Genomic DNA, 20,966 nt, shown 5'->3' on the forward strand with positions numbered 1-20,966 from the left:
TAACTGTTTTTACCCCGGGCTCCAGGCATACCAAACTGAAATGCCAGACATAGCAATGCACTGTCCCCTGAACGGAAATGGGGGTTGCTGGCTGTTGATGAGCCCTGGCCACTGCATTACACTTTTCCCAACCGTGCTTGAATGCCACTGCTGTTACATGCGGAGTTGCTGCCCTTCACAATATGATTCCCTCTGCTTCCCAGCAATCCCCACAATTGAGTTCCCTTGCTACCCTCCTGCAGCAGTGGGCCCTGATAACCCCCTCTTGACTTATAGTGGACAGACCTTCAGAACTGACCATAGCCTACCCCCTTGATTGACTTGGCTCACAGCCCCAGCTGATGATTAACCAGACTCTAGCCTGGTCTCTATTCAGCTCCCCAACTCGCTTGATTCCCCTTGACTCCCCAGACTGGATCCGCTGGACCCACAGAGCTGACTGTGGCCCACTCCTTCAAACTGTAGATGTATGAATCCTCTTCATATCCTTGATCATCCCAAAAGGCTGACTGATCGTGGCCAAGCCCTGAGACTGATTTTGGAGGGTGCCTTTGACTTGCTGCGCTGAGGCCCCCAGATGACAGGGTGTTTCCCTTGACTTGACTGAGGACTACTCCCTTTAGACTTTGAGACATGGCCATTTGGTTGATGCTCATGCAATGTGTTTGCCATGTAAACTGTTGGCTCATGCTGCAGGTGTAACATTGACCTAGTATAGTGGCAGGCTGCAGATTAGAGTGGCACTAGAAAAGCACAGCAGTTCAGGCAGCATGTGAGGAGCAGGAAAATCGACGTTTTGGGCCTGAAACGTCGATTTTCCTGCTCCTCGAATGCTGCCTGAACCGCTGCGCTTTTCCAGCACCACTCTAATCTAGAGTCTGGTTTCCAGCAGCTGCAGTCCTTGTTTTTACCATGGTATGGTGTCACACAATAAGATGGCAATCCTCTTGCTTGATCACCATTTACAACCATGACAAACTACAAAGCTTTGTGCATGCACTAGAAGGCAGGAAGACTAGGAACCTTTAAGCTGTGGCTGAGGGGACAAAGCAAAAAAAGACAAGGCCGAAAGCACTTGCAGACACCAAATGAGCAAGAACTGAGAGGAAATGACGTATCTGAGGTGTACCCCACCAGAATCCATAAGATAGGTACCTGTTTCTGTACACAAAATGTCTTGACAACAGAATTAAAATGAAAGTGTCAGTCTGCTCCAAAGAAACAGAATCACAGAATTGTTATGACACAGAAGGAGGCCATTTTGACCAATGGGCTTGCATTGGCTCTTCAAAGGAGTATGCATTCCAATGCCTGAGGCCAATCTCCTGCCTTTTCCCCATTCCCTTGCACATCATTTTTATCCAAATAATCACCTAATGCCCTCTCGAATGCATCAAACAAACCTTCCTCCACCATATTTCTAGGCAGTGCATTCCATACCCTAACTATCTGCTATGTGAAAAAGCTTTTTCTCACATCATCCTTGCTTTGTGTGCACATCACTGAAAATCTAATCCCTCTTGTTCCTGTTTCTTTTTTGAATGGGAACAACTTCTCTCTATCTACTCTGTCCAGCTTGCTCATGATTTTGAAAATCTCAATCAGATCTCCTCACAGCCTGCCTCTCTCCCAAGAGAACAGTTCCAATTTCTTCAATTTATTCTCATAAATTAAGTTTCTCATTCCTGGAACCATTCTTGTAAATCGCTTCTGTACTCACTCCAATGCATTCACATTTTTCCTATAATGTGACACCCACAGCTGTACACAATACTCCAGCTGAGGTCTTAGAAGTGTCTTATACAAGTTCAACATCACCTCCTTATTCTTGTACTCTACGCCCCTATTGATAAGGCTGGGAATGCTTTATTAACATCTCTTTCCACATGTCCTTCCACCTTCAATGATGTGTGCTCATAAACGTATTCCCCTCTGTTCCTAAATCATCTATAGAATTGTACCCCCTATTTTATATTGTCTTTCAATGCTCTGACTACCAAAGTGCATTACCTCAGTTCTCTGTATCGAATCTCATCTGCCTCCTGTCTGCCCACTCAACCAACTTAGAAACAGAAAAACTGCAGATACTGGAATCCAAGGTAGACAGGCAGGAGGCTGAAAGAACACAGCAAGCCAGGCAGCATCAAGAAGTGGAGGTCCACATTTTGGGTGAAACCCTTCTTTAGGGCTTGTCAATGTCCTTTTGACATTTCACACTGTCCTCCTCACGGTTCACAATTCTTCCAAGTTTAGTGTCATCTGCAAACTTTACAATTGTCTCCTGCTCAACAAGATCCAGATCATTAATCATCATCACGGCTATCCCTCGAGGTCAAGGATGATCTATTTATGGGCTCTCAGGTGGCTTGGCTTTGAAAGTTCTTCTGCATTTAGGACAAGGAATTCCAGATGGCAGATCGGGCTTTGGTTGCTGCTGCCTCACTTTCAGTTTTCTTCTCTTTTCTTCTAATTCTGCACATCCGTTGGCTTCGAAAGTTGTTGTTCCTTCTCGGATGATGGTTTTCTATCCTTGGCATTGGTTTCCCAATTGTTGATATTGATGTTACATTTCTTCATGTTGGCTTTTAAAACGTTTAAAGTCTGGTTGAAGATTTGTAGCTCGGGTGTCCGTTGTTGTGGTTCTGTTCGCCAAGCTGGAAGTTTTTGCTGCAAACGTTTCATTCCCTGGCTAGGGAACATCATCAGTGCTATTGGAGCCTCCTGTGAAGCGCTGCTTTGATGTTTCTTCCGGTATTTATAGTGGTTTGTTCTTGCCGCTTCCGGGTGTCAGTTTCAGCTGTAGTAGTTTGTATGTGGGGTCCAGGTTGATGTGTCTGTTGATGGATCTTCTTGCCGTTTCCGGGTGTCAGTTTCAGCTGTAGTGGTTTGTATATGGGGTCCAGGTCTATGTGTCTGTTAATGGAGTTTGTGGATGAATGCCATGCCTCTAGGAATTCCCTGGCTGTTCTCTGTCTGGCTTGTCCTATGATGGTAGTGTTTTCCCAGTCAAATTCATGTTCCTGGTTGTCTGAGTGTATGGCTACTAGGGATAGCTGGTCGTGTCGTTTTGTGGCTAGCTGATGTTCATGGATGCGGATTGTTAGCTGTCTTCCTGTTTGTCCTATATAGTGTTTTGTGCAGTCCTTGCATGGTATTTTGTAAACTACGTTAGTTTGGCTCGTGCTGGCTATTGGGTCCTTTGTTCTAGTGAGTTGTTGTCTGAGTGTGGAAGTTGGCTTGTGTGCTGTTATGAGTCCTAAGGGTCGCGGTAGTCTGGCTGTCAGTTCTGAGACGCTCCTGACGTATGGTAGTGTGGCTAGTCCTTTTGGTTGTGGCATGTCCTCGTTCCGTGGTCTATCTCTTAGGCATCTGGTGATAAAGTTGCGTGGGTATCCGTTTTTGGCGAATACCTTGTATAGGTGTTCCTCTTCCTCTTTTCGCAGTTCTGGTGTACTGCAGTGTGTTGTGGCTCTTTTGAATAGTGTCCTGATGCAGCTTCGTTTGTGTGTGTTGGGGTGGTTACTTTCATAGTTTAGGACTTGGTCTGTGTGTGTTGGTTTCCTGTGTACCCTTGTGGTGTATTCTCCGTTCGGTGTTCTCTCTACTAACACGTCTAGGAATGGGAGTTGGTTATCCTTTTCCTCTTCTCTCGTGAATCGTATTCCTGTGAGTGTGGCGTTGATGATCCGGTGTGTTTTTTCTATTTCTGTGTTTTTGATGATTACAAAGGTGTCATCAACGTATCTGATCCAGAGTTTGGGTTGGATTTTTGTTTTAAAACGTCTTTGAATCTCTTCTGTTGTCCACCTCTATTACGATTGCCTTCTTTAAGCTGGGAGTAGAAGATTTGTTTCGGCAGACATTCGTCTTTCATCCAAACAACATGACCGCTCCATCTTAGTTGGTTTTTGATGATATAGGCTTCAATGTTTGTTGTTTATGCTTCATTCAGTACGCTGACATTGGTTCTTCTATCTTCCCAGCTGATATTCAAGATGTTTTGAAGGCATTGTTGATGGAACTTTTCAAGTGCCTTCAGAGGTTGTCAGTATGTTGGCCAAGTTTCTGATGCATACAAGAGCGTTGGGATCACCACTGTTTTGTACACTAACATTTTGGTGTCTGTGTAGATGTCACAATCATGAAAGACTCTTGTTTGGAGACATCCAGAAGCTGTTCCGGCGCATTTAAGACCATGTTGGATCTTGTCATTAGACTGACCATCTATCAACCATCACCAACTAAGACAAATCGGATAGAACCATCGATTCAACTTGGTGAAACAACTCTGGAAAACGTGGACCACTTTCCGTATCTTGGAAGTCACCTCTCCTCCAATGTCGACCATATCACTAGTGCAGGTCAGGAAAAGGGTGCCAATACCAGTCCCTGGGGAACTGCATGACAAACCTTCCTCCAGCCCCAAAGTATCCATTAACCCTTATTCTGTTTCTCAGCCAATTTTGTAGCCATGTTGCTACTGTCCTTTATAACTTTGCTCACAAGTCTGTCATGTAGCCCTGTATCCAATGCCTTCTGGAGATCCAAGTGTAACACATCAACAACGATTGACTGTTCTATTACCACTTCAAAAAATCTTCAGCAAGTTAGTTAAACATGATTTCCTGTTAGAAATCCAAGCTGACTCTTCCTAATCAACCCATCTTTTTTGACATGATTACTAATTCTATCCCAAATAACTGTTCCTAGATGTTTCCCCGCCAGCAAAGTGAAAGTAGCTGGTCTGTAATTGCTGAGATTACGCTCACAATCTTTTTTGAAGAAGGCCATAACATTTACAATTCTCTAATCTTTTGGCACCTCCCCCAAATCCAGGGAAAACTGAAAGATTATGGTCAGTGCATCCACAATTTCATGCCTCACTTCCTTCAGAATTGTATCGTAAGTGGGTTGGAGATGAGCTACGAAGGTGCAGAGAGGCAGGTAAGTGTCCGATGCCAACATCCATGGACAGGGAACATGGGCAGTCACTGCCCTTGAGGCATGCCCTCAGATGTTGGCGACTGCTGTCCAAGATGGAGGCCTGGAGGACCAAATGGTGCCCTGGAGTCATGTCAGCACTTGTCACACTTGACGAGCTTCTATCTGGAGCGAGAGAGAATAAGAAACTGCATATTAATGAAGTGAAGTTAGGACTAAGGACATGCTAATGCATGTAAATGGATGCAAATAGGCCTCTCACTGCTCACTAGCAAGATTGTCATCTCACTGTTCAAAATCTGGTTGGAGAAATGTACTTTTTAAACTCAGCATTGGGAATTTCATTTTTCAGATCTTGTCATATCTTGCCAACTGATACCCCATTGCCCGTGTTGCTCAGTGGCTAGGAAGAGCGTGCCCAATGTTGCCTGATAGCAGTGAATAATGGAAGGTCTAATTTACTGTGGTGTATTTTATTCACTTCTTTCAGAAAAAAGAAAGTCTTTATTTTCTGATCATGGGACAATACATTTGAACAGACCCAATGCACTGCTTCACCTGCATCACAAAAAGGGAGACCTGACTTAATTTTCCAACACCAGTTGCTCCTTTTAATTTCAATGCTCCTTTTGATACAGGAAAAGCTTGCCCAAAGCTTGACTGCAGCACAAATTACTGAGGATCGGATAACCCATCAAGGGATCAGTTCTTAATTGGGCAGAACAAATGGGTGAGCAAATCACAGTCAGTTTGCACACTAACACAGGAAATTGCATGAAGCAATACTTGTGTGGATTTAAATTCTCTTCAATAATTAAATGAAGTCTGACAAAATATCAGAGAACTTTAGCTGACAGAGGGTTCATGTATTACATTGAATTGGGTGAGGATCTAGTGAAAAGAACTTTGCTTAAAATTACTCACTTGCATTCCAAGTGGAAAATTTCACCTCAAAGGTGCTCTATTTCAGTTTGCCAGGATCCTCACACTGATAGATCTATGAGTGTTTGACTAACCATGATACTGAATGCTCTCTCAAAAGCACCAAAGATATAGATCAAATTTACCCTGATATTGCATGATACCACACTGATCAACAGCTGGTTGGCTGCATCCATCAAGATAGCACCAACCATGTTTGTAAGCCATAACATGCTTGCTTAGCAATTATTTTAGGGAAAAATCTTCACATGGCCTGAGTCAGCAGAGAACCGGATGTTGTCCTGTGCTATTTGTAGAAATTCAGAAACAGAAAACTTTTGACACAGGAGGATGTCATTCAGCTCATAGTATCCATACAATTCACACAAGAGCTAGCCAGTCTAATCCCACAATGAAGCTCTGAATCAGTAACCCTGAGGGTTACAGTACTGCAAGTATTTTATTTAAATGTAACGAGAGTTTCTGCCTCTACAATCCATTCAGACAGCAAGTATCAGACCCCCATCAGTATCTGGAAGAAAAGATTTCTACTCAACTCTCCTACCTGTCTCCTGGTTATTAGCCTCTCTGCTAACAGAAATAAATATTTCCTATTCACTCGATCTTGGCCCCTCAATTTTATACACCTCACTAAAATGTCCCCTCAGTATGTGTTCCAAAGAAAACAACACCAACCTATCCAAAATATTTTTTCGCCCTGACAACATTCTCATAAATCTCCAATGTGCCCACTCTAGTGTGATAACATCCTACCTGTAATGCTGTGGCCAGAACAGTATTCAGTGCTCTAGCTGCAGTCTAATGAGGATTTTATACACTTCTAGCATAACCACCCTGGCTCCAATAGTCTATGCTTCAGCCACTAAAGGGAAGTATCCTCTATGCCAGTAATTCACAAACTATCTTCTAATGGTAACTCATTTTAACACCTAAATATTTACATGACTCCCAGTGGTGCTGGAAAAGCACAGCAGGTCAGACAGCATCTGAGGAGCAGGAAAAATCGACGTTTCAGGCAAAAGCCTTTCATCAGGAATGGAGGCAGGGACCCTGCAGGGTGGAGAGATAATTGGGGGTGGGGGTGGGGGTTGGGCAAGGCTGGGGAGAAGGTAGCAAAGAGTACAATAGGTGAATGGACCCATTGTAACCAGCTCCTCTCTCCCGACCACACACACAGCTCCTCTTGCCAAACCTCCCTTCACTCCCACTCATTCACTCACTCATCAGTCTGTCTTCCCTTCCCCACTTTTGGTCTAGTTTCTGGGGTATCCTGGAGGAAAGGAGCAACAGGAAGACGGGAGCAGAAACACAGTGAAGTTTGAAGCCTCCACTCACCTGCACAGCCCTGCAACTTTCTTGATTTGCTTAGGAGTACTGAGTCAGGACATAAACTTCCTAGATCCACTCAAACCCGTCACGAGAGGTGTTTTTCAAAGTAAAAAAGAGAACTTAGGGCTCACTGTGCTGTTTGCTGCCAACAATCCAATGGGGGTCAGCCTGCCTTGCCGGAGTGATTCAATTTATAAACAGCCAGTAGAAAAACTTCAGTCTTAATCAAGATTATTTTGTTCAATTATTTAAAAACCTTGCCCAATGCCTTTTTATAACTAGCTATTCTGTTATTTTCTGGGATCTGCAAAGATGTGTATTCCAAGGTTCCTCTGTTCTGCTATATTTCTCAGTATGCTGTCATTTATTGTGTATTCCATTTGCCATTCCTAAATCCATTACCTAACACCTGCATTCCCTCTAACTTTTTTTATTCTGTGCAGACCTCCCTGTTCTGTGCTGGCAGCGACTTCTAAAACCAAAAGTCAATATGTCAGCACATTGATGGCATGTGTAGATCCTCAGAGCAGCTTAGAGAAAATGTTGCCTAAATTTTCTGTAATTTTTATTACCCTTTATGGGATGTGGGTCTCACTGACAAGGCCAATGTTGCTTATCCCTTGAACTGAGTGGCTTTCTACACTGTTTCAGAGGCAGGTTAAAAGCCAATCATATTACTGTTGATCTGTGTCACATATAGGCCAGACTGGATAAGGACAGCAGATTTCCTTCCAGAAATGGCACTTGTAAACCAGATCATTTTTAAAATAACAAAATAAAGCTGTTATACTCACCACAACTGAGACTAGTTTTATACTCCAGGTTTACTACTGAGCTCAGTTTTCCAGCAAGATTTGAACCCATATCCACAGAGTGTGAGCCTGCACTGTTGGGTTACTTGAACAGCAAAAACTATCACTAGGCTACCATCTGTCTCTGAAATACATTGGATTAAAATGCATTTGCTGCTTTTCTGCCTACCTAACCAGTCCATTGATATCTGCCTGCAATCTAAAGCTTTCTTCATCATTGTTAGGGATCTAGCTAATCTTGAATTATCTGCAAACAGCTACAATGCCAGCTTAGGACTGGCACACCCAGCGACAATATTGGTCAGTGGTGGCACTCATAACCATCTCATAGAGCACAACCTCCACTTCAGAAGCCATCAGCTTCAGGTTCAGAGGCTTCAGGGCCAGACTCCTTTGTTACTCAAATGCAGAGTTGTACTTGCACTTTGTGTTTTCCTTCGGCTTACTTCTATTTGCCAATTTCACCACTGCCAGCAAACTTTACCCCAATTGTACTGGCTGACTCACCTCAAGCCCAAACAAAACTCACAAATCAGTTGCAATCCATTCTGAGACATTCCATGGCTTTGAGCACTTTTGCCCTCCTCCTTCTGACATTCTCCCTTTACCTTTTAAATTTCACACATGCAGTTCTTTGCTCTCACCGTTGGTGTGAATATTTGCACAATATTCTAATCATGGCAAATTGGGTAAAGCCAATATATTTCTTTATGATTCTGGCTAAGACCTGCCATTATTCTTTTTGGTCTAAATTGTGAGAAAATCCATGAGAGTCAATTTTACATCAACAGTTTTGTTGATTGCCATATTTTCACATATGCATAATGTTCCTTGTCCTTTTATTTTTATTAGCTTCTCAAACCTTATACATTATCAACAGAGTTTTCTTGCCAGTATTTTTGACTTGTGTTTTTCACTTAACAAGATACAAAATAAGTGTTACAATCCAATATTTCAATGTGACTGTTCCTAATAAGTAAATAACATTTTGTACCAAGCCAGAATTGACTATACTATGAACTTGCTATGCAATATGAAAGATAGAACCAGAATTCCACAGAGGTCCCAGAACCTAGCATTCATTCCTGCATAATATCTTCCCACCAATTATCATATCATGTTGTAGATAAAAGACAAATTGCCTGTGTCACTGGCAGCAGAAGTGATTTGTAAAGAAAATTGTGCAAATTAATATAGATGGTAAGGAGCAGGCTAGCTAGCATTTTTTCCTTGCCTGGGCATGTTTATCAGTAAACGATGACTTGTCTAAATAAATTGGGAGAAAATTGCCCTTGAATAGAACACGACTGTGGTCAGGATTTCAAACTAGCTTCCAGCTAAGACGATCGAATGCTCACCTGATAGTAAAGGAATCTCTGGAGATTATGGTGGTTGGGGTGGGGGAAGGGAAGAGAAAAAGGAATCAACTCTGAACTGGCATCTGTTGGCTCATAAGGCGATGTTTGTGTTCAGATGAAATCGATTAAGCAATACAGAACAAAATTAGACAAGTAAAAATACATACCTCACAGTGTCAGCTGCAACGCAACTGCATGAGGTTGTTTCGAGTATGTTAATTCTGAATGAAATGTCATCAAATGCTCAGGCCTGCATGACCCCACTAATGTTTCTGCACACATTTTATCTATGAGCTATTAACATAATAAATTAGGCTCACATCAAAATGTCTAGATCAAAATGGATTATACTTCAGAAACATAATCAAATTAGTTTTGATTGTTGGTAGGTTTCACAAAATGAATAATTTAATATTTCTAATGAAATCTGATGGGGTGGAACATTATAAGTGTCCCAAATCTCAACATTTTCACTTAGGTAGGACAGATGTAGGTGCAGGGTCTTAGTCCACTCTGTGGAAATATACCTTACCTCAAGCCTCAGAGAGAAAAAAATACTGCTATCATGTTAAATTTTGCATTCTTAGTCTCAGAAAAGATTCATTTACCTATTGCATAGGTCATACATTAAATAGTTCAAAATGTTGGAGCTTTTGTTATTAAAACAAGAGACAGTTAAGAAAGATCTAATAAAAGATTTCAAAATGAATAAAGGCTTCAAAGAATACTAAAAGATTATTTCTCTTGATAGATGAATTGGTAGCAAGATGGGAAATAAACTGGGGATTATCATGGGAAAAACAAAGGAAAGTTAAAAGATTTCTTCATCACCTAGGAAGGTCATTGAAATATGGATTGCTTTACCACAAGAGGGCACTGAGGCAGAGACTGTAACATAATTTAAAAGGGCATTGGATAAGTCCATAAAAGGTAATCTTGAGATCAAGGCTTCATTTGACTGGGTGTAGTGTCAGGAAGCTGAGCAAAACTGGAATCAATGGGTATCGGGCAAAAACTCCCTGCTGGTTGGAGTCATACCTGGTACATAGGAAGATGTTGTGGTTGTGTTGAAGTTGATTTGCAGATGTTTAGTCCCCTGTCTAGGTGACATCTTCAGTGCAAATCAACTCCCCAGCTCGGCGAACATACTCACAAACACGACAACTGGCAATCCAGCTACAAATATTTACACAAACCTTAAACATAGGAAGATACTTGTGATTGTTGAAAGTCAGTCATCTCAGTTCCAGGATACCTCTGTAGGAGTTCCTCAGGGTAGTGTCCGAGGCCCAACCATCTTCAGCTGCTTCATCAATGACCTTTCCTCCATCATAAGGTCAGAAATGGCAATCCTTGCTGATAATTGCACAATGTTCAGCATCATTCACGACTCCTCAGATACTGAGGCAGTCCATGTTCAAATGCAACAAGATCTGGACAACACTCAGGCTTGGGCTGACAAGTGACAATGACCATCTCCAATAGGAGACAGACAGTCTAACCATCACCACTTGAGATTCAATGGTGTTGCCATCACTGAATCCCCACTATCAACATCTTAGGGACTACCATTGACCACTCACCACTTGACCACAGTGGCTTCGAAAGCAGGTCAGAGGCAAGGAATACTGTGGCAAATAACTCTAACTCATAACATAGGGATTCTATCATTCTATGATACTATGATCTCCTGACTCCTCAAAGCCTATCCACCATCTACACAAACATCCACATCACCACATCCACAAACATCCACTCCGTCCATCACCAATGTTCAGTAGCAGCTGTGTGTACTATCCACAAGATACATTGCAGACATTCACCAATGATCCTTAGACAGCACCTTCCAAACACCATGACCACTTCAATCTAGAAGAACAAGGGCAGCAGTTACAAAGGAAAGCCACTGCCTTCAAGTTCCCCTCCAAGCCACTCACCATCCTGACTTGGAAATATATTGCCATTCCTTCAGTGTCGCTGTGGTCAAAGTTCTTGAATTTCCCCTTAAGGGCAATGTGGACTGCAGCTATTCAAGAAGGCAGCTCACCACCTCCTTCTCAAGGGGCAATTAGAAACAGGCAATAAATGCTGCCCTAGCCAGTGATACCCACATGCCACTGGTGAATAAAAAAATTATATGGAGAAATGTGATTAGATGGGAAAGCATTAGTTCAGAAATTATAGAATAGTTACAGTGCAGAAGGAGGCCATTTGGCTGTCTGTTCTAGCTCTCCACAAGAGCAACTCCCTTAGTCCCACTTCCCTACCTTTCTTTTCCATAGCCATGCAAATGCTTTTACCAGATTCCAATTCTCTTTTGAAAGCTTCAAAAGAGCCAGCCTCAACACTCAGGCAGTGCATTTCAGATGCAACCATTCATTACATAAAATGTTTTCCTCATGTCACCATTGCTTCTTTTTCCAATCACCTTTGATTCTGGACGCGACCATCAACGAGAACAGTTTCTCTCTGTGTCCCATGTCCAGATCTCCTTTCTGTTCTTGCACCCTTCAGAATGGTGGGAATTGGTCTTTCATGATATTACGACCTTTGTGTACTATCAAAACTTCCATATTATATACAGAGTTGCTGATCACAGTAAGTTCAGGGACGGACAGGACTGGCAGCTTAATGTTCCAGGATACAAATGCTACAGGAAGGATTGAAAGAGGAGAGAGAGGAGGTGGGGTGATGTTTTTGATAAGGTATAGTGTTACAGCTGTACTTAGGGAGGGTATTCCTGGGGATACATTAAGGGAAGTGAGTTGGGTGGAACGGAGAAAGAAGACAGGGATGATCACCTTATTGGGATTGTATTACAGAGCCCCTAATCGTCAGTGGGAAATTGAGAAACAAATTTGTAAGGAGATTTCAGTGATCTGTATGAATAATAGGGTGGTTATGCTCAGGGGTTTTAACTTTGCAAAAATAGACTGGGACTGCCATAGGTGTTAAGGGTTTAGATGGAGAGGAATTTGTTCAGTGTGTACAAGAAAAGATTCAGTATGTAGGTGTACCTACTAGAGAAGGTGCAAAACTTGACCTACTCTTGGGAAATAAAGCAGGGCAGGTGACTGAGGAGTCAGTGGGGGAGCACTTTGGGACCAGCGACCATAATTCTATTAGTTTTAAAATAGTGATGGAAAGTTAAAAATCACAAAACACCAGGTTATAGTCCAACAGGTTTAATTGGAGCGCCGCTCCTTCATCAGGTGGCTAGTGCTTCCAAATAAACCTGTTGGACCATAACCTGGTGTTGTGTGATTTTTAACTTTGTACACCCCAGTCCAACACCAGCATCTCCAAATCATGACTACTAGTGATGGAAAAGGATACACCTGATCTAAAAGTTGAAGTTCTAACTTGGAGGAAGGCTAATTTTGACGGTATTAGGCAAGATCTTTCAAAAGCCGATTGTTCGCAGGTAAAGGGACGGCTGGAAAATGGGAAGCCTTCAGAAATGAGATAATAAGAGTCCAGAGACAGTATATTCCTGTCAGGGTGAAAGGAAAGGCTGGTAGGTGCAAGGACGGCTGGATGACTAGAGAAATTGAGGGTTTGGTTAAGAAAAAGAAGGAAGTATACATCAGGTATAGACAGGAGAGGTTGAGTGAATCCTGAGAAGAGTATAAAGGCAGTAGGAGTATACTTAAAAGGGAAATCAGGAGGGCAAAAAGGGAACTTGAGATAGCTTTGGCAAATAGAATTAAGGAGAATCCAAAGGGTTTTGACAAATACATTAAGGACAAAAGTGTAACTAGGGAGAGAATAGGGCCCCTCAAAGATCAGCAAGCGGCCTTTGTGTGGAGCCGCAGGAGATGGCGGAGATACTAAACGAGTATTTTGCATCAGTGTTTACTGTGGAGAAGGACATGGAAGATATAGAATGTGGGGAAATAGATGGTGACATCTTGAAAAATGTTAATGTTACAGAGGAAGCAGAGCTGGATGTCTTGAAACACAAAAAGTGGATAAATCCCCCGGACCTGCTCAGGTGTACCCTAGAACTCTATGGGAAGCTAGAAAAGTGATTAGTGGGCTTCTTGCTGTGATATTTGCATCATCAACAGTCACAGATAAGGTGCCGGAAGACTGGAGGTTGGCTAACATGGTGCCACTGTTTACGAAGGGTGGTAAGGATAAACCAGGGAACTATAGACCGTTAAGCCTGATGTTGGTGGTGGGCAAGTTGTTGAAGGGAATCCTGAGGGACAGGATTTATACGTATTTGGAAAGGCAAGGACTGATTACGGATGATCAACATGGCTTTGTGCATGGGAAATCATGTCTCACAAACTTGTTTGAGTTTTTTGATGAAGTAACAAAGAGGATTGATGAGGGCAGAGCAGTGGACGTGATCTATATGGACTTCAGTAAGATATTCGACAAGGTTCCCCATGGGAGACTGGTTAGCGAGGTTAGATCTCATGGATTACAAGAAGAACTAGCCATTTGGATACAGAACTAGCTCAAAGGGGGTGGTGGTGGAGGGTTGTTTTTCAGATTGTAGGCCTGTGAGCAGTGGTGTGCTACAAGGATTGGTGCAGGGTCCAATACTTTTCGTTATTTTTATAAATGATTTGGATGTGAACATAGGGAGGTAGAGTTAGTAAGTTTGCAGATGACATCTAAATTGGTGATGTAGTGGACAGTGAAGAAGGTTACCTCAGATTACAACGGGATCTTGATCAGATGGACCAATGGGCTGAGGAGTGGTAGATGGAATTTAATTTAGACAAATGCGAGGTGATGCATTATGGAAAAGCGGTTCAGATGAAAATATAGAGATTACAACTTTTCAGAATTTTATTTCTAATTCCTGATATTCCCTAAAACAGGTACTCTTGTCTCCTTTTGCCTGCTATTGCTCATGTTGTTTAAGTCACCAAAGAACACAACAAATGGATCATCCCCCTACCTCTTCAGTATCCTTTCAAGCCAACTCAAGATGTCCTTCACTTTGGCAATGCTCAAGTCTGCTCTCAAAGGATGCTAGCTCTCCTCCTACCACTACCTTTTTCTTTCTGCTTCCTTCAATTGAATGGCTTCCTGGACTACAGTTTGGCCATCTTTCCTGCAAACACTATCTCATCCATACAAGGAGTAAGTCTCTTATACCTGTTGGACAAGGTCAAAAACTGGGGCTTCTCTCATGCTACATCCAGGATCTCCCAAAAAGCACATACTATTCCTGCCAGACAGCCCAGGTTAACTTTGGGACTCAAGGTCTCAATAGATTCCTATTCCTAACAAATACTAATGCACTTAGTTTGAGTGTCATAATAATCTTTTGAATTGACATTCCTGATAGGGCTATATATCACCAGAGCTTAGTCTGATGTGGGGATTGGATTTTCCCTTTGTTTATATAGCTATAACTGTTAGACTAATTCCCATTACCCTCCCTCCTCTCAAACGTAGTTGTTATTTTTGGTATTTAGTATCATCATAATGCCAGATAGGCCTCCCCTTTCCACAGGACGACATTACACAACAAGCTGTCTATATTAAGAAATCCATACTGACACAGGAGTGGGTTCAGCCACAGCAATTTAAACGGAGTCCGTCAACCTTGATAGCAGGCACTGGATATAATTTATCAGCAAATGGAAACCTCCAGGCCACTGTACATTTAACTACTACAAGACAATCATTAATAGCTTTCAAAACTCACAGTTGTGTATGAATGTCACCAAAAAAAAGAGAAAATGCTGGAAAATCTCAGCAAGTCTGGCAGCATCTGAAAGGAGAGAAAAGAGCTGACATTTCGAATCTAATTAACCCTTTGTCAAAGGCGAGCGGGATAGAAATCTGCCAGCTTTACCCAATCTGGCCCATGTGTGACTTCAGTTCCACAGCAATGTGGTGGAGTCTTGACTGTTGTCTGAAATGGCCTAACCACTCAGTTCAAGGGCAATTAAGGATGGGCAACAAATGCTTGTCTGTGCCCACATCCCATGAATAAACTAAAAATGTCAGTGTGGTTATAGTTCTATGGGAAGTTACTTGCTCATTCCTGTAATCTAGTATGTGACAATGGCTCCTACATCGTAATTGCCATGGGCAGCATGTGCATATCTACATTTTCAGAACATGGGTGTATCATGGCATCATGAACATGGGAAGAACTGTTCCTTTTAAATCAGGTGACCTGCTTAACAAAATGGTCCTTGCAAAATGATGTTGCATTGTTTCCCCAGAGAGTACTTTTTTCTAACCAGTGACACCACAATAATATTTTATTTTCCTTCATTTAATTGATTGGTGGAGTGCGCTATTCTTGTATCATAGGGTCACTATTGACACTTGTGAAGGATAGCATATCAAAGAGAGGATTCACGAATGCTAAATGCACTTCCTCGTTATTCTTGCTGCATTGCACGAAGATCAAAAGTGAAATAAATTACTTCTCCCCCACACACCCCTGTAAATTGGTAAATACAAATTGAAAAAAAACCCTTCTAGAAACATTTGAAACAGAAAATTTGAATTGCTATATTTATTACGCAGAAAGATTCCCCCCCTCCCAACCAAACCCCTTTAATTAAATAACGGATTTTTTCCAATTGCATACTTTATGGTATCCTGGGGAGTTGGACTGTCCCTGAGCTGTCAGCCAAACTCTTTGAATTGCAAAGGTGGTGTTTAAATTGGACGCCGGCTCAGCTCCACACAAACCAATTTAAAGGGAGTCAGGTCACACATTGTGCATTGTGGCAAACAGCCAGATTCCTCCACGGGTTGATAAACGACAACCTCGTAACCACCAGGGCCGATAACAAGGAGACAGAAAGCTACAGCAGAATTTAACCTCGTTTATTCCACAGTTCAATTCCATCCCTATTTTGCTTTCAAGGCAACACCTGTGGGAATTTACTGCTTGTTTTGCATTCTTATAATAACCAAGGAAGACAGTTATAATTCTTCAATGAAGAGGAATGTAGTGTTTTAAACTATTATCTGATGCATTTAAAAGGCAATATTCTATACACAAGGGGTCTCATAATAATGCAGTCAACTTCAAATAACCACATACCCAATCTACGCAGAGAATTTCTATAAAATAAAATGGATTCCTACTCTTTTCCCTAATTCTTAAACTAGACAAACCATTTAAATGCATAAATCTTCTCTGGGCATAAACACTAGCTACAGTTCTTCATTATACAACATGCTGAAGCTTGATGTATTTTCATCCTATCTGATTTACAGATGTAGATGTAACGTTGAAGGACAATAACATTACAAAGAAGATTATTTATTCTTGTGTCCTGCATAGTTTGATTTTGTTTAAGCCTTGCATGTCCGAATTGTGATCCTGTACTAGAGTGATCCTTCACAGAATAACCCCCAACTGAAACTAAAATTTGCCACAAAGACGACAATCTAGCAATATGTGTCGATGAGATGTCAGGAGAAATTTCTTTATCTGGAGAGTGGTTTGAAGGCGAAACTCCCCATCATTGAGATGAATTGCAGAGATACATTTAAGGGGAAGCCAGATAAATACATGAGAAAGAAATCGAGAGGCTGGTCAAAGTAGGGTGGGAGGAGATATGTGTGGAACACCTGCATGGACCAAGTGGGCTGTATGGCCTATTTCTGGGTCATACATTCTCTTTAATTTGATGCAATGTGACAATGCTGCTCCTGTAACAAGGTTATGTTGTCCTTGGTTTTTTTCAAGAGAGGGGTTGCAAAAGGCAGAAGTTCCAAATTGTCTGGGATTAGGGGTCTTTGCTAATGGCTAATAGATACTGCCCAAGGTAACAATCAGGGAAAAGGCCTTTAGATTTTTTTTAAAACACTTGTACAATGAAAAGGGAATGGCCAGTCCTTCCATGTCAGGGATGTTTCTGGTTTTAGCTAGAGACAGAGCAGCAATGGAAAGGTGGCCCATGCTTGAGCAAATGGTCACTGGCTGATCTGATTCTCTCTTCCCCCTCTCTCTCTCCCTCTGCTTTAGGAATCTGTTTTGGATTTTACATTTTATTTTTGCCAAGTGAAGTGTTTTTGAGATGTTGCATGAAATTGAAACAACATCATTAAGTTGTAATAGAGTCGGTTGGGTTTTCCAATAGGTTAAGTTAGTCCATATTCTGTTCTCTTTTGTCAGAGTTTCATCTGGTAGTCTGTAAATAAATTCTGTTTTATTTAAAACTGCATGATTTGACCAGCTGTATCACTCCTGAAATATCCACTACACACCTGCTCAAAACAATTAGAAAAGTTAAGGCTTGGACTATCTTCTTGAAATGTTTTGAGGGGGTCTAGCCTGGTCTATAACAAATTTTTCATCTCAATAATCTTGGGGTAGATGCTCCCCTGCTACCTTCCCCATTGGCCTTGTCCAAGAATGCCACATCATTAACAGTAGGTTTGGTTTAACTTATTTGAATGAGGCCAGGGAATTAAATGGTGCAAAACTGGGATCAGTAGCACCCTTTGCTTGTAGAAGAGTTGTTTAACATTACAAAAGGTCTATATGGAGTATTGTAATAGAAGCTACGGGCTATTTTGCCGACTCCATGGCCTCTGTACAAACAAGCTGTTTCAGCATGTTCTGAGGAAGAGTCCCCGGACCTGAAACCGATTTCTCTTCACAGATGCTGCCAGACCTGCTGAACTTTTCCAGCAACTTCTGTTTTTGAAGTGGTTTCCAGACATTGGCATGCTAGCAGACGTTCTATTGGCAACACAACATAACTTGGGGAATTAACAGAGGGCACAGAAAGCTACTTGAAAGGAGAGGAGGAAGGGGAAAAAGGACTCTTAGTGGGAGACCATATTCACCCAGGGACCAATTCTCTGACCTGAACCTCATCAAGCAACAATGTTCAAGATATCTGCAGTTCCATAAGTCTGTTCTCACTGATATCCGCCACTCTACTTAGCTCCACCTACAATTTCAGGTAGGGCAGTGTATTGCCAGTCGTTGTGTAAGTGACTGTAGCAATTAACTTTTATGTGCCTGACTCCTGTTGGGTTGCAGGTGGAGACATCATGTAGTTTACTCCCCACTGTTGCTTTTGGGAGGTGATTGATACAGTCAAATCATTGAGAGCTGACTACATCACATCTCTCTTCACAAAGGGAAGCAGGCAAATTGAGCTGGAGTTGCAGGCTTTCCTAGGATGTAGCCCTATCTTGATCCATATCACCACTGATCGCACACTTGTTGGTTTGTGGGTGGCTTATCCTGAATTGACCCTCTACTGAAACTGATAAAGATCCCACTTCAACATCCAACTGGCGCATAGAGAGGATCAGGCATGTTAATGCTCAGTGCTTTGGCAGCAGTCAAGATGCTTTCATTCCACAGCATTCCACTGTGGTAACTGCATTTCAGCAAACCAAAATTGGTCACTGAGTGGCAAGGTCCATCACTGGATGACTGCAGTGCACAACCCGCACAAGTGCATAGCATAGGTATAAAGAAAGCCATGCTAACACATGAAATATGGTAGAGCAGACAAGTGTGCTGATAAAATGCCTGGAGGAAGAACGCCTCGTATTCCACCTTGTGACCCTGCAACCACACAGGATCAATGTGGATTTCACCAATTTCCTCATTTCCCCTCCCCCTACATTGTCTCAGTCCCAAGCTTCCAACTCAGTACCGCCCTCCTGACCTGTCCATCACCTTTCCCATCTATCTGCTCCACCCTCTGACCTATCACCTTCTCCCACACCTTCATCTACCTATCGCATTCTCAGCTATCTTCCCCTTCAGCCCACAAGCCTCATTCCTGATGAAGGGCTTAGGCCCAAAATGATGACTCTCCTGCTCCTCGGATGATGTTTTTCCCGCACTATACTCTCGACACTGATCTCCAGCATCTGCAGTCCTCATTTTATCCTCACTGCTAAGGAGGAGCCCTTAGGACTCGAGAGTGAGTGGCATGAATTGTCATGGTTTGCTGAATGCCACACATCCTCATTTTCATGAGGTGACAGCCCTTATCACTAGCTGAGCAAATGCCTCAAGAGCACAGCATGATGAGAAGGAGGAAAGTACAGAGAAGCAACAGCCTAGATAGCTTCTTTCTGGTCAGATTGCAGACGAGCAATGCCAGCAAAGCTATGTCAATATTCCATTCAGCAATAGGCACATATTTTACCTTCCTTGTGTGACTGATGGTCAAAACATATGTTTTTCCACAATGCAAAAATAAAAGATGACACAAAATAAACATTCCAAAACAAAGGTATTTTTCCTGTTGCAGTGTTCCATTGTAGCACTATCTAGTGGCAACATGGCTGGTGGGGTGGGTGGGGGTCATGCCCACAACCATATGCATAGTTTGTTAAAATGTTGTGAACAAGTAGAAAATATAATCTAAAAGGCAAATGGAATGCTGACCTTTATATCTAGAAGACTAGAATATAAAGTGGAAGATGTTAACATACAGCTATGCAAAACCTTGTTAGACAAACACTGGAGTACTGTGAGCAGTTTGGGGCACTCGGAGACAATCAGCTCAAAAGATTGTGTTCCAGTGATTCCTAATGGAAAATATGCATGAGTGAATGTTAGGCAAGGACAAGAGTGGACTTGGGTTTATCGTATGTTTCACAGCATGACCAAATAACCTGCAGCCACATAAAGTCTAGGATCACACATTACAATTCCTCATCCAAGTGATTTTTCTTAAAGTTTGGGGTTTATGTGACTTTATTGAGGGAAAGGAAGAATACTGGAAAAAGAATATTAAAAGAGAAAAGGGAAAATTTCAAAACTGGAACCAGGTTTTCAAATTACCAGTGACAACCTGAAAGCAATTACTGGAGTGACGTAATAATATTTTATCCAGAGGTGATTAAAATGTAGTGGCATCTTTGCATTTGATATGAACAACATTAAAGAAAGATGAGTTTCATTGAACTGCAGTTCCCACAAAGAAGAACTAGGTAAACAAGACATTGATTAGACAGTCGTTTTCACAGGAGGAAATAAATGTTTTTGCACGGGGAGACATTCAGTCTTTTACTCAAAAACATTATTGTGTTTTTGTCCCAGAATATAATCACACCATTAACTGCCTTGATTTTATTTCATTCTTTGCAATTAATTCAAAAGTGTAACGTTCTGAGTGTAACACTGTTCAATGAATTGCCCACAACTGACACCATAGACACAAATCGGGAAATTTCACGCCAAAAAGCTTGATGCACTAATGTGACAGACCATGAGTGGACAGACACACTAGAACAAGCTATAAGCAAACAGCAGCAAACACAACACGAATAAAAAACTAGCCTTGCAGGTAAAATTGGACAAACTCACAAAAGATCAACACAGAGGCTTGGGTCAAAAACCTATCAGACTGACCACTAATAGATATAGAAAAAGCAGTCTTCGTAAGAGGGTTAAACTACAACTACAGATACGCAGACAAAAAGGACTTCCTAGCAGCATTAGAATCAACAGTGAAGGACAACAGATTCACAGAATAAACCCAGCAGATCATCAGATAGACAGTTGCACCAATGTTAAGCAGGAAAAAAGGAAAGAAACGCACTCAACACACAGGAAAGGAAGGCCCTAGAAAGACTAAAAAAAAAAGACAAAAATATTATAATC

Source organism: Hemiscyllium ocellatum, chromosome X, assembly GCF_020745735.1.
Source record: "Hemiscyllium ocellatum isolate sHemOce1 chromosome X, sHemOce1.pat.X.cur, whole genome shotgun sequence".
NCBI classification, from domain to species: Eukaryota; Metazoa; Chordata; class Chondrichthyes; order Orectolobiformes; family Hemiscylliidae; genus Hemiscyllium; species Hemiscyllium ocellatum.